This window comes from Odocoileus virginianus, chromosome 29 (genome assembly GCF_023699985.2).
Source record: "Odocoileus virginianus isolate 20LAN1187 ecotype Illinois chromosome 29, Ovbor_1.2, whole genome shotgun sequence".
Classification (NCBI taxonomy): domain Eukaryota; kingdom Metazoa; phylum Chordata; class Mammalia; order Artiodactyla; family Cervidae; genus Odocoileus; species Odocoileus virginianus.
In genome coordinates this window covers 2,645,952-2,658,569 of record NC_069702.1, presented here as the reverse complement: position 1 = coordinate 2,658,569, position 12,618 = coordinate 2,645,952, and the positions used below count along the sequence as shown (strand labels likewise).

The 12,618-nt window shown below is 44.5% G+C and overlaps 1 long non-coding RNA gene across 1 annotated transcript; it reads left to right on the top strand.

The window, feature by feature from the left end:
- The first annotated feature begins 203 nt into the window (after positions 1-203).
- Positions 204-9,383, top strand: LOC139032014 (uncharacterized). Its single transcript, XR_011484551.1, has 2 exons — positions 204-7,957; positions 8,969-9,383. It is a non-coding gene; the product is annotated as an uncharacterized lncRNA (long non-coding RNA).
- Positions 9,384-12,618: the final 3,235 nt, after the last annotated feature.

Sequence of the window (12,618 nt, the reverse complement as noted above, 5' to 3'; positions counted from 1 at the left end):
AGTGTTCTAGTTTCATTCTTTTACAGGTGGTTGACCAGTTTTCCCAGCACCACTTGTTAAAGAGTTTGTCTTTTTTCCATTGTATATCCTTGCCTCCTTTGTCAAAGATAAGGTGACCATAGGTTCGTGGATTTATCTCTGGGCTTTCTATTCTGTTCCATTGATCTATATTTCTGTCTTTGTGCCAGTACCATACTGTCTTGATGACTGTGGCTTTGTAGTATAGTCTGAAGTCAGGCAGGTTGATTCCTCCAGTTCCATTCTTCTTTCTCGAGATTCCTTTGGCTGTTCGAGGTTTTTTGTATTTCCATACATATTGTGAAGTTATTTGTTCTAGTTCTGTGAAAAATACCGTTGGTAGTTTGATAGGGATTGCATTGAATCTATAGATTGCTTTGGGTAGTATAGCCATTTTGACAATATTGATTCTTCCAATCCATGAACACGGTATATTTCACCATCTGTTTGTGTCCTCTTTGATTTCTTTCATCAGTGTTTTATAGTTTTCTATGTATAGGTCTTTTGTTTCTTTAGGTAGATATACTCCTAAGTATTTTATTCTTTTTGTTGCAATGCTGAATGGTATTGTTTCCTTAATTTCTCTTTCTGTTTTCTCATTGTTAGTGTATAGGAATGCAAGAGATTTCTCTGTGTTAATTTTATATCCTGCAACTTTACTGTATTCGTTGATTAGCTCTAGTAATTTTCTGGTAGAGTCTTTAGGGTTTTCTATGTAGAGGATCATGTCATCTGCAAACAGAGAGAGTTTCACTTCTTCTTTTCCTATCTGGATTCCTTTTACTTCTTTTTCTGCCCTGATTGCTGTGGCCAACACTTCCAAGACTATCCTGAAATCAGGAACAAGACAAGGGTGCCCACTCTCACCACTACTATTCAAATGGTAAAGAATTTGCCTGCAGTGCAGGAGACCCGGGTTTGATCCCTGGATCCAGAAGATCCCCTGGAGAAGGGAATGGCAACCCACTCCAGTATTCTTGCCTGGAGAATTCCATGGACAGAGGAGCCTGGCAGGCTACAGTCCATGGCATCGCAGAGAGTCAGGCATGACTGAGCAACTTTCACTTTTACTGGGTTAAGCACGATGAGTTTATAGCTGTACATGAATATGTACATGAAGTACATATTAACATTTCTCTGTGTTCAGGAGTGAAGGTCATTGATAAGTGCACAGCTGAGGCTTCCTGTTTGGCGGAAGAGTCTAGCCATGACCCACATCAGCTCTGATCATTATTTATGTGAATGGGGGAGCAGGGGATAGTTGCTTCACAGACTAGCCTAGAACTTGCTACTCAAAGTGTGATCCTTGGGCAAGGAACATTAGCATCCCCTGGGAGCTTATGTGGAATGCTGCCTTTCAGGGTCTACCCTAGACCACCTGGACCAGAATCTGCCTTTCAATAAAAACTTCCAAAGATTTTTAAGCTCACTGAAAGTTGAACATTGGTCTAGGGATAAAAGGAGGGCCAGAACTTGGACCTCACATAAAGACTGCCAAGAAGGTAGCTCAAAGAAGAGCAGAAAGGGCAGTCTGGAAGGGGTACTAGAACCAAAGAGAAAGAAGGCAGTCAGCTCAAAGGTGGTGGGTGGAGGAGGCAGAGGAAAATCAGAAGTGACTTGTGTGTTGTGTGTTACACTAGGCTTAGAGCTGGAACTTGGAGAGGAACAAGTAGGCTCCAAACCAGTGATGGAGCATCAAGTTAGGGTTTGTAGGGTCATGACTCTGGGCTCAGAAGAGGTTTAGAATCAGACATCCTTGGAATTCAAATCTGACTTAGTCCTCTGTTGTTGCATAGCAAACCACCCTAGGTTTTAGTAGCTTAAAACCACCTATATACTTATGAATGAATCTGTGTGCTGGCAGTTTAGGCAGGGCTCCTCTGAGATGGCTCGTCTCTGGCCCATGTGGTGCTGGCTGGGCTCATTTCCATGTCTGCAGTCAGTTGGCAGGTCAGCAGGGAGGGGGCTGGTCCCAGACAGTCTCATTGGCTTCATGTGTCTTGTTTGACTGGAACAACTGGGTTTACTGGGCCTTTCTCTCCATGAAGTGTCTCATCCCCAGTGAGGCAAGCCTGATTGTGTTCACATGTTCACAGTGTTCCAAAAAGGCCAGGGTAAAAGCTGTAAGACTTCCTGAGGTTCAAGCTTGGAAATCATTTCTGCTACATTCTTGCAGTCAGAGTTGGTCAGAAGACCAGCCTGTGGGGTGTCCTTCAAAGACTGACCAGCTGCCACACTCTGTAATATAATAGCTCTTGGACTCAGGGCAAGATTCTTAACCTTCTGAACCTCAATTTCCTCTTCCTTTAAAATGTAAATAATAATACTTTTTTCATAATATTATATTATGTGAGACAAATTGTCCTAGTGATTGGCATGTAATTAATATATAATAAATGGGAATTGGAGCTTCTACACTGGCTTAGTGGTAAAGAATCCAGCTGCCTGCCAATGCAGGAGATGCAGGTTCAATCCCTGAGTCAGGAAGATCCCCTGGAGGATGAAATGGCAACCCACTTCCGTATTCTTGCCTGGAAAATCCCATGGACAGAGGAGCCTGGTGGTCTACTGTCCATGGGGTTGCAAAGAGCTGGACACAACTGAGGGACTTCACTTTCTTTTCTGAGCTGCTAACAACACACAGCACAGCACACACTGCATGGCCAGAAAAAAGAAAGAATAGAATCAGGCATCAATAAACCATCCTAGCCAGACAGTGGTGAGCACGTGGGCAGGACCTGAGTTGCAGACAACCAGGCAATGAAGCACCTTGTAGCTGAGAGACCAACACCCTCAGAACAGGTCAATGTGCTGTTCATCACTGTCACAGTGAGGTCTCACGTGTCGGTCCCAAACCTCCAGCCAGTGTGAGCACTCATCCACTGGAGCGGTGACCTCTGCTTGTTTGGGGATGGTGTAATTGTTTTCTTAATGGGGCTTTTAATCTGGTTAAGATTTAAATAGGTAGTGAAGTAAATCAAACACACAAGGTTAGCATTTTTGTGTAAGTTCAGGAAGAGATTTTTATAATCTTGAGGATGATGTGTGTTGTTTGGTATTTCAAATATTTGTAAGGGAGGATTTAACCTGTTAGAGAATTGCAGTCCTAATTTAAAGAGTGTAATTTGTAATTTTTAGATGAAATGTATATAAAGAGAACTTTAAAAAGTTTTTGATTAAGGTTCTAAACCATTTTAGTTTAAAAGAACTGCAGATTACTCTAGTTATATTGTTCTAGAGTCATGTAAGTATTTGAGAAAATTTTGCTTAGAAGGATTTGAAGTGCTAAAAAAGCACCACTATATGAAACATATAATGCAGCTTGAAATTTCTCATGGAATTTAATTAATTAAGTATTTAAATGAGACTTTAGGAGAATTTAATTCCTGCCGCTTTAGTTGACAGATCTTTAATCCTCTTGAAACTGATGGTTAAAATTTGCTTGGCTTATAAATAGAATAATAAGGTTTCTACATTGAACTTTAAGTTTAAGGAAAACAGTTTTAGAATTATTTAAATTTTCTTCCTTTAATACATTTCATATCCATTTAAAAAAAAAAAGGAATCTGCAAATAGTCTGCAGTATGCTCTAAAACTTCCATTAAGTGTACCAAAAACTCATGTTAACATAAATAACTTAAATTGTCACCAGTATCTGATGAGTTTAGACATTTTAAAGCCAAGGGCATGTTTTTTGGTAAGCATGGGACACTTCCTGCACTATAACTCTCAAAGGTGTAACCTTCAGGCTCACAGGGAAAATATTCCCGTACACCACCTGTAGATAGCTTGCCAGCAGACTGCACAGGCAGCCTCTACTGTGGTTCTCCTGCAGTGAATGCCACCACAAAGCACTGGTCTCAAGTCCCCTCCACCTCACACCCAGAAACTCCTGACAGCAGGAGACGAAAGCCAGTCAATGAACCAAAAGGTGAAGTTTTTCCACGGTGTCCACTGATCCATGCCACTGATTAGAACCACACAGTTTGCTGACTTTCCCTTCTCCAATAGCTCAGAACTCAAGTCTGTATTACAAATTGCAAATGGTTTGGAAATTTCTGTTTTAAAAGTGATGTTTGAGACTTTCCTGGCAGCCCAGTGGTTAAGACTCTGCACTTTCACTGCAGGGGAAGAGGGCTCGATTCCTGGTTGGGTTACTAAGATCCCACGTACTGTGCAGTGCAGCCAAAAAAAAAAAAAAAAAAAAATGGTGCTTGGCATCCTGAGGAGTGTATTTTCCTTGGGCACAAGGCTGCCTCCCCACTGGTGGTGATGTCAGGGAGCCAGCGAGGTATCCAAATTCAAGGAAGACTTGTTCTTCCATGGACTGCCCAAAAGACCTCTCTTAGAGACCTTGATTCTGTTGGCTCCTCTGAAGACTCAAAGCAGAAAAAAAAGATTCGCCCTCAACCCTTCCTACAGAAATGCTCTACTTCTGAGAACTTGGTAAATACAGCTGGCTTAGTAAACAGAAGTCACCTTGACACTGGTCTGCTGAAGGCTCATTGGGTGCTTGATGTTGAGAGGTCTATTCTTTTCCCCACTCTGGAAGAATTGGAGCTAAGAAGGGAAGAAGCCCTTGAAAACAGCAAGTGAAAAGGAAAGCATTAGTCACTCAGTCGTGGCCAACTCTTTGCCACCCCACGGACTGTAGCCCACCAGGCTTCTCTGTCCATGGGATCCTCTGGGCAAGAATGCTGGAGTGGGTTGCCATTCCCTTCTCCAGAGGATCTTCCTGACCCAGGGATTGGACCTTCTGAGGCACAGCACATGTTCTCTTAACCCTATATGGTGAAAGGTGAGCTCGGAAGGCTTTCGCTTCTAAACTGATGTGCCTGGTGCAGAATTCATCGTCATCGTTGTTGCCCCTCTGCCCCCCTCTTCCTGAAGCTTTCCGTAGGTTCTCCTTGGGTACCTCCTCATATCACATAGCACTATAGTGTGTGTTTACTTACTTATTACCCCTCCACCACAGTGCCTCAGAGCAGAGCTTGCATTTTATTCATCCTGTATTTCCTGTGACTTCTTTCGGAACAGTTCACATATCCTGAGTGTTCAGAAAGTATATGCATGGTAAACAAGTGAGCAAACTAGAATAACCCCTGATTACAGTAGAAATGTTTACAGAGAAGTATATGGAAGGGTGGTTTTCTCAGTTTGCTTCGAGTTCTGACTTTTTTCCCATATATATATTTTCTTTTTCTTTTTCTGCCTGAGCTGTGTTGCATGTAGGATTTTATGTCCCCAACTAGGGATCAAATCCACCCCTTGGTAGCAGAAGCACAGAGTCCTAACCACTGGACTACCAGGGAAGTTCCCTTATTTGAAATTTTAAGTGTAGGTTTAACCCTAACTTCATGGCTATACTTTATTATCCAGTACGTGCATATTTTATAGGAAAGGTCTGCCTGCAGTAGTGGAGAAAGAATCATAGAACTTAACCAGACTAGGTCTCAGAGTTTATGTAGTTGGCTAAGAATAAGTGCTTACTAAATGCAAGGCTTAGCGGTAAACACTGTATGTACCTTAACTCATTAAATGATTGAAACAGCCCTAAAAAGTAGGTAATATTATTAGTCCCAGTTTACTGATCAAGAAAACATACTTCAAAATTTTATATAACTTGCCTTGTTTAGCAAAAATCATTCAATTTTTTTATGTTTGACTTTTATCACAGCATATTTATCTTTCCAACACTTTTTATTAATGCTAAAATGAAAATAATTTTGTATTAAAAAAAAATTAGATATAGTCCTTCCCCTCAAAGAGCAAAACCTCCAGCAGTGAGGGCATGTACTGATTCAACAATGCAAGGTAGAACTCATTGGTCCATGAAAAGAGAACAGATGAAAAGTCAAGGTCCAGTTAAGGAAACCACAGCAGAGGGAGTTGATATGTGTCTGGGGGACCTGGGAGGGGAGCCCTGAAAGATGTGAATTCTGGTTTGGAGTCAGTGGGGCAGAGGACAAAGGGGAGCCCTACCAAGAGAGAGAGAATAGCAGAAGCAAATTCAACACAGCTTGAAACGATTAACCAGTGCTTCAGCCACTCTCTCCCCAGCCCTACTTCTTTGACCATAGAGAAAAGTAGTTTCTACCTGGAGTACAAGGCCAACAGCTACACTTGAGCACCTCTAACTCATCACCCTCTCTTCCCTCTGACTAGCCTCTCTCGACTGGTTCCCAACCTATAGCTCATACATAGGTTCTGGTTTACTCCATTAAAAAAGAAAATATCCTCCATTAGTGGGCATCTCATTGTGGGTTGTTTCTTTCCTTCCTATCCCAATCTTAAAAAAACAAAAAAGGTCTCTGTTTATAGTCTCAACATTCTCAACCTCTATCCTCTCCCCATCCTAGTGCAATTCAACACTTCTACTCATTGTTTTGATTCTTCTCCACCAGCACCCTACCTCCACCCTGCCAGAAGAGAACACTGCTTGCTAGGATGTTTATAACCTCTTCATTGTCAGCTCCCATGAACACGTGGTCTGTCTAGTAGGTGACATTGTTGCTAACATTCTTCTTCATTAGAACTCTATCCTCCCCTGGCTTCTGACCTCTGCTCTTTTGCTGGCTTGACTTTATATATATGGGCTTCCCTTGTGGCTCAGCTGGTAAAGAATCCCCCTGCAATGTGCAAGACCTGGGTTCGATATCTGGGTTGGGAAGATCCCCTGGAGAAGGGAAAGGCTACCCACTCCAGTGTTCTGGCCTGGAGAATTCCATGAACTATATAGTCCATGGGGTTGCAAAGTACTGGGCACGACTGAGCGACTTTCACACTGATGTGGGATCTCAGTTCTCCAACCAGGGATTGAATCCACAACCCCTGCATTGGAAGCACAGTCTTAATCACTGGACAGCCAGGGAAGTCCCTCTATATCCATAAAGAGTGGTGTCTTAGTCCATTTGGGCTGCTTTAACAAGAATACCATAGATTAGGTTAACAAACAAGAAGCCTGTCTCAGCTCTGGAGGCTGGGAAACACATGATAAAAACTGGCAGATTTGATGTCTGGTGAGAGCCCGTTTCCTGGCTCATACTCGCTGTCTTCTCACTGTGTCCTCACAAGGCCAAAAGGGCAAGAGAGCTGTCTGAGGTCTCTTCTTATAAGGGCATTCATCTGATTCATAAAGGCTCCATACTCATGACTCACTCACTCCACACTCATGACCTGCTCACCTCCCCAAATTCCCAACTCTGTGCCATTACAATAGGAATTAGGCTTCAGCATATCAAGTTTAAGGAGACGCAAACACCCAGCCCCTGACAGTCGGTGTCGTTTTACTCTGGTGTTCAGCCCACACTTGGTCTCACCACGCACGGTCCCTGAGAGACTATATCGAGTCCAGTGATTCAGCACCTGTCTCTTCAGGTGAGTGCGGAACAGCTCTGAGGGTAAGTACCAAGTCTGCCTCCTGATCGAGTCCAGTGATTCAGCACCTGTCTCTTCAGGTGAGTGCGGAACAGCTCTGAGGGTAAGTACCAAGTCTGCCTCCTGATCGAGTCCAGTGATTCAGCGTCTGTCTCTTCAGGTGAGTGCGGAACAGCTCTGAGGTAAGTACCAAGTCTGCCTCCTGATCGAGTCCAGTGATTCAGCACCTGTCTCTTCAGGTGAGTGCAGAACAGCTCTGAGGGTAAGTACCAAGTCTGCCTCCTGATCGAGTCCAGTGAATTCAGCATCTGTCTCTTCAGGTGAGTGCGGAACAGCTCTGAGGGTAAGTACCAAGTCTGCCTCCTGATCAAGTCCAGTGAATTCAGCACCTGTCTCTTCAGGTGAGTGTGGAACAGCTCTGAGGGTGAGTACCAAGTCTGCCTCCTGATCGAGTCCAGTGAATTCAGCGTCTGTCTCTTCAGGTGAGTGCGGAACAGCTCTGAGGGTGAGTACCAAGTCTGCCTCCTGATCGAGTCCAGTGATTCAGCGTCTGTCTCTTCAGGTGAGTGCGGAACAGCTCTGAGGGTAAGTACCAAGTCCATCTCCTGGCTCCCTTTGAGCCAGGTCATGGCGCCTGAATGCTCAGACTCTCTACAGAAGACATCTCTAGACCAGACACCTCCACATAGACGTCCCACCATTCAGGATCCTGAATGGTACTGATCAACTCTTCCCTTATTCACTCCCTAGTCCATTTTTCTACTGAATCCCCCATCTTTATTCATGGTACCTTTCTTTACCCATAAGCCCATGGACACAGTCTCTTCCTTATGTCAAACTGGTAATTGGTGTCTTGCCAAAACTTGACTCTGAAGCTCTTTGGGACTGGTTTCTTCCTCCCATGCGCTCTGATATGCAGCCTCAGCATCTCCTACTTGGAATATCCTGAGTTTTCCCCTCTTCAACCTCTTCCTTAAAATCTATGCTGTAGCAGTACATTTCACAAACATTGTCTCACCAATGCTACATTACTCCTCTCTGCGACTGTGCCCCTCTGCCCTCTGCTCTGACCTCCTCCCCCGCCCCTCCTCTTAGCCACCCCAAGCACTGGTCCTACCCAACTTCCAGCAGCTCCCCCTTGCCCTGCCCTCCCTCCAATTCCTGCCTCTTGCCCCACTGGAGAACTAGCACTCCCTTGAAAAACTAAACGTTCCTGAGGTTTCCAGGCAGATGACTGCTGTCAGACTGTGAGGAGTTCCTCCAGGGTCCAGCTTGGTCTCATTCTTTATATCAAGGATTGGCTGGCATAGCGAGGCCCTGTGAACGTGAAAGTCGTTCAGTCATGTCCCATGACTATACAGTCCATGGAATTCTCTAGGCCAGAACACTGGAGTGGGTAGCCTTTCCCTAGGAAATGCTAAAAGAGAGATGAAAACCTAACCAGCTCAAGTTTGCACCCTAATCTTAAGCAACAAGCCTCCATGAGGGGTTAGCTTTTTTATTAATTCAAAGATTCATGAGTACTAAAGGGTGGCTTTCACAGGAGCTGAGATTCACTTTTTCTTCCTGCTAGATTCTTCCCTGGGGCTTGTCTCGAAGGAAGTGAATTCACTCTCATGGGAACAAGCAGGCCGTGTGGGGCCTCTGTGTCCATCAGCAACCTCTCCAGCCCTGCGCTCAGGATCTCTGCTGTGCTGGCCGCTCAAGGATCTGGCTCCCCTGCCCCACCCCCACCTCTGGCATTAGAAAATGAAACTGAGAAGCAGATTATTGACTCTATTTGAAATGTCACTTCTCTAGGTGATCTGCCACCTTGCAAAGAGATCGCTATTGTTACACAACATCATTAATGGTAGCAGCCTTCCGGAGGATTAAACTGTTATCCATCTTTCATTTTTTAAGAATGCATTTGATTTGCAACACAGAAGAGTGAATTTACAACATTCAGTCTTCAAACCAAATAAAAGATTAGAGCAATTAAATGAAAACTGCCACCAATTAATTTAATCTAGGCTGAAAACTGCAAATTGGTTACTAACACTGATCATAATTACAATGACATTAAGATGCCTTTTTGGGTTGTTTTTGTTTCTTTGTTAATGGGATTTAAGTAACATACCCTACGAAGATGATAAACCTAACTGCATGACTACCAGGTGCAGGAATTCTATTTGTGTGGCATGAACAGGACTGCTAATCCCTCACTTGTTCCTTTCTGTTTGGCAGCTAAACACTTCCTGGTGTGCCCTGTAATAACAGGCAGCTGTCCTGTCAGCTCCACTGAAAAATGAGATAATAAGGCAGGCAAATGATGTCCTTTATGTCCTGCACCTACCACTTCCTGCAGTTTTCTTCTCAAATGCTTCAAGTAACAAGGATCGGTGCAATTTTCACACTTTATTCTTCTAAAAAAATTTGTCCAAATTCTTGGTGAATGTCATTTCCCTTTGGACATTTGGTGGAAAAAGAGGCAGCCTGCTTCATTGCACCAGGACTGAAGGCTTCCAAAAAGCCTCTGAATGGAGTTTATGAATGGAAATGCCCCCCTCAAAAGCCACCGAGGTGATTGGAGCTGGAACTCCTGTTTGGAGGGACAGGGTTGGCTTCCCTAACAATTGCTGTGGACCTTGCCATTCTGCCCCTGGGACAGCTGGAGGCAACAGCAAGAGCAGAGATATCCTGCCACTCGAGAAAGTGGCCTCCTGGCTGGGAAAATTGTGGCTGTGAGGGTCTATGCTTGACGACTCACCCGGGGACCCCTGGTGGTGTGGGATGTGTGAGTTTTGAGGCATCCTGGAGTCATTCGTTATCTCTCCTGTCCTTTACGATAAAGGAAGTGGAGGCTGTAGGTCAGAGGGCAGAGTTGGAGCTTGAACCCAAGCATCCTTTGGCCAGGCTGGTAATGGTATCTTTTCCTAAAGTAAGGATGTGTTTCTTGGCTTTCTTTATAATTTACACTGACCCAAGGCTAATAACAATTGAATTCTCCATTTTAAATCCTATTCATAATGTAGAAGGTTAATATTCAGAGAATGAATGTTTTAGAGTATGTTTTCAGGGACTCACTCAATTATGTCATTCATTCAACCATCCGTCCGTGTGAAGGAGTTAGAGAAACGAATAGATCAGTTGATCTTGCTGCCTGCAGTGCTGCTTCAGGAGGTGGCAATAACCAGAGAAACACATTCCAAGAATACTAGACACATGGTTTTATTTGTGTGTGTAGTGTATATGTGTAGGCGGGAAGGCTAACAGTCCAAATGAATCCATAAACTCTTAAGCAGCCTGTGCACTTTATTCCACTTATCCAGACTGTTTTCCCCGTGGAAGAGAGATCCACTTCATAGATTCATCATCTTTCCTGCCCTTTACTGGAACTAGCCTTAACACAGCCACAGGACAGGGGCTGCCCCAGGGGCTTGGAACACAGTGCCCACTGTTGTTGGCAGTCCTGGGAGGCCTGTGCAGCCCCCGGGCTCAGAGGCCCAGGCCGCAGGCTGTGGGCAGGCATGGAGCAGGGCTTTGTCTTGCCAGGCCCCAGGAGGGGTTCAAGCTGGGCAGAGGGCTGGAGTGGCCTCCACAAGGAAGGAGCGAAGAGAGGAATTTATAACCTCTTGAAGGAGTTCACTTTTCAGACCACACTTTTTACTGACATCCCTCTATCTGGGGGGCAAGTCTCAGCATGCTGAGCATAGGTGGTTTATTTGCACTGTTGACCTACCTGTCTTTCCTGAGGGAATAAGCACCCCTTTTATTCACTCAAAATACTGCACTCTAGTCTCCTCCCCTCCTCAAGTTTCTTTCCTCTCCTTCCACTTGTATTCTTAGGGAAGAATAGTATACCTAGTATTGATTGAGCTCTTATTATGTGCTTTAGCACTCGATCAGCTGCTGTTGTTCAGTTGCTCAGCCATGTCTAGCTTTTTGCAACCCAATGGACTGCAGCACACCAGGCTTCCCTAATCTTCACCGTCTCCCTGTGCTTGCTCAAACTCATGTTCATCGAGTCAGTGATGCCATCCAACCGTCTCATCCTCTGTCATCCCTTTCTCCTCCTGCCTCCTGCATTCACCTCTTAGAAGTATTTACTCATGAAATCCTCATAACAACACAGTAAGGATGACTGTTATTACCCTCATTATACAGATGAGCAAATAGGCTCAGAGAGGTTGAGTGATGTGTGCAAAGTCACACAGCTGGTAAGTGGAAGGAATTGGGGTTCAAATCCAGGAAGTCTGGTTTCAAAGTTTTTCCTATATATAACTCCTCTAGGAGCAAATGATGGTTCATCCTCAGTTTTCTAGAAATGTGCTGTCCAATATAGCAGCTACTGGCCACATGTAGCTATTTTATTTAGCATCAGCATGCTTGTGTGCTAGGTTGCTTCAGCTGTGTCTGACTCTGTGACTCCATGGACTGTAGCCTGCCAGGCTCCTCTGTCCATGGGATTCTCCAGGCAAGAATACTGGAGTGGGTTGCCATGTCCTCCTCCAGGAAATCTTCCTGACCCAGAGATAGAACCTGCATTTCCTGTGGCTCCTGCATTGCAGGTGGATTCTTTACTGCTAAACCATGGGGGGATGCCCCAATTTAGCATCTAAATAATTCTAATTAAGTAAATTGAACACTCATTTCTTCAGTAGCACCAGTGCCATTTCAAGAGTTCAGTGGCCACAAGTGTCTAGTGGCTACTGTACTGGAAAATACAGCTACAGAATGTTTCCATCACAACAGAAAGTACCCCAGAATAAGTGCCCCTGACTTCCTGTAATTTTATTCTGTTTGTTAAAGACCAAGGACAATAACACAACCATGAAAAATTGAAAGTGAAAGTCGCTCAGTCGTGTCTGACTCCTGGAATTCCCCAAGCTAGAGTATCGGAGTGGGTAGCTGGTCCCTTCTCCAGGGGATCTTCCTGACCCAGGAGTCAAACCAGGGTCTCCTGCATTGCAGGCAGATCAGGGAACACAACCATGGTGATCTGTAAAATCTATATTAAGTGAAATTTAACTTTTGAAGATTTTTCATGCGATGTTGTTGTATGGTCACTAAGTCGTGTCCGACTCTTTGTGACCCCAAGGACTGTAGCCTGCCAGGCATCTCTGGCCATGTGATCTCCCAGGCAAGAATACTAGAATCCCCTTCTCCAGGGGATCTTCCCAACCATGGGATCGAACCCAAGTCGCCTACACTGCAGGCAGGTACTTTACTACTGAGTCAGTA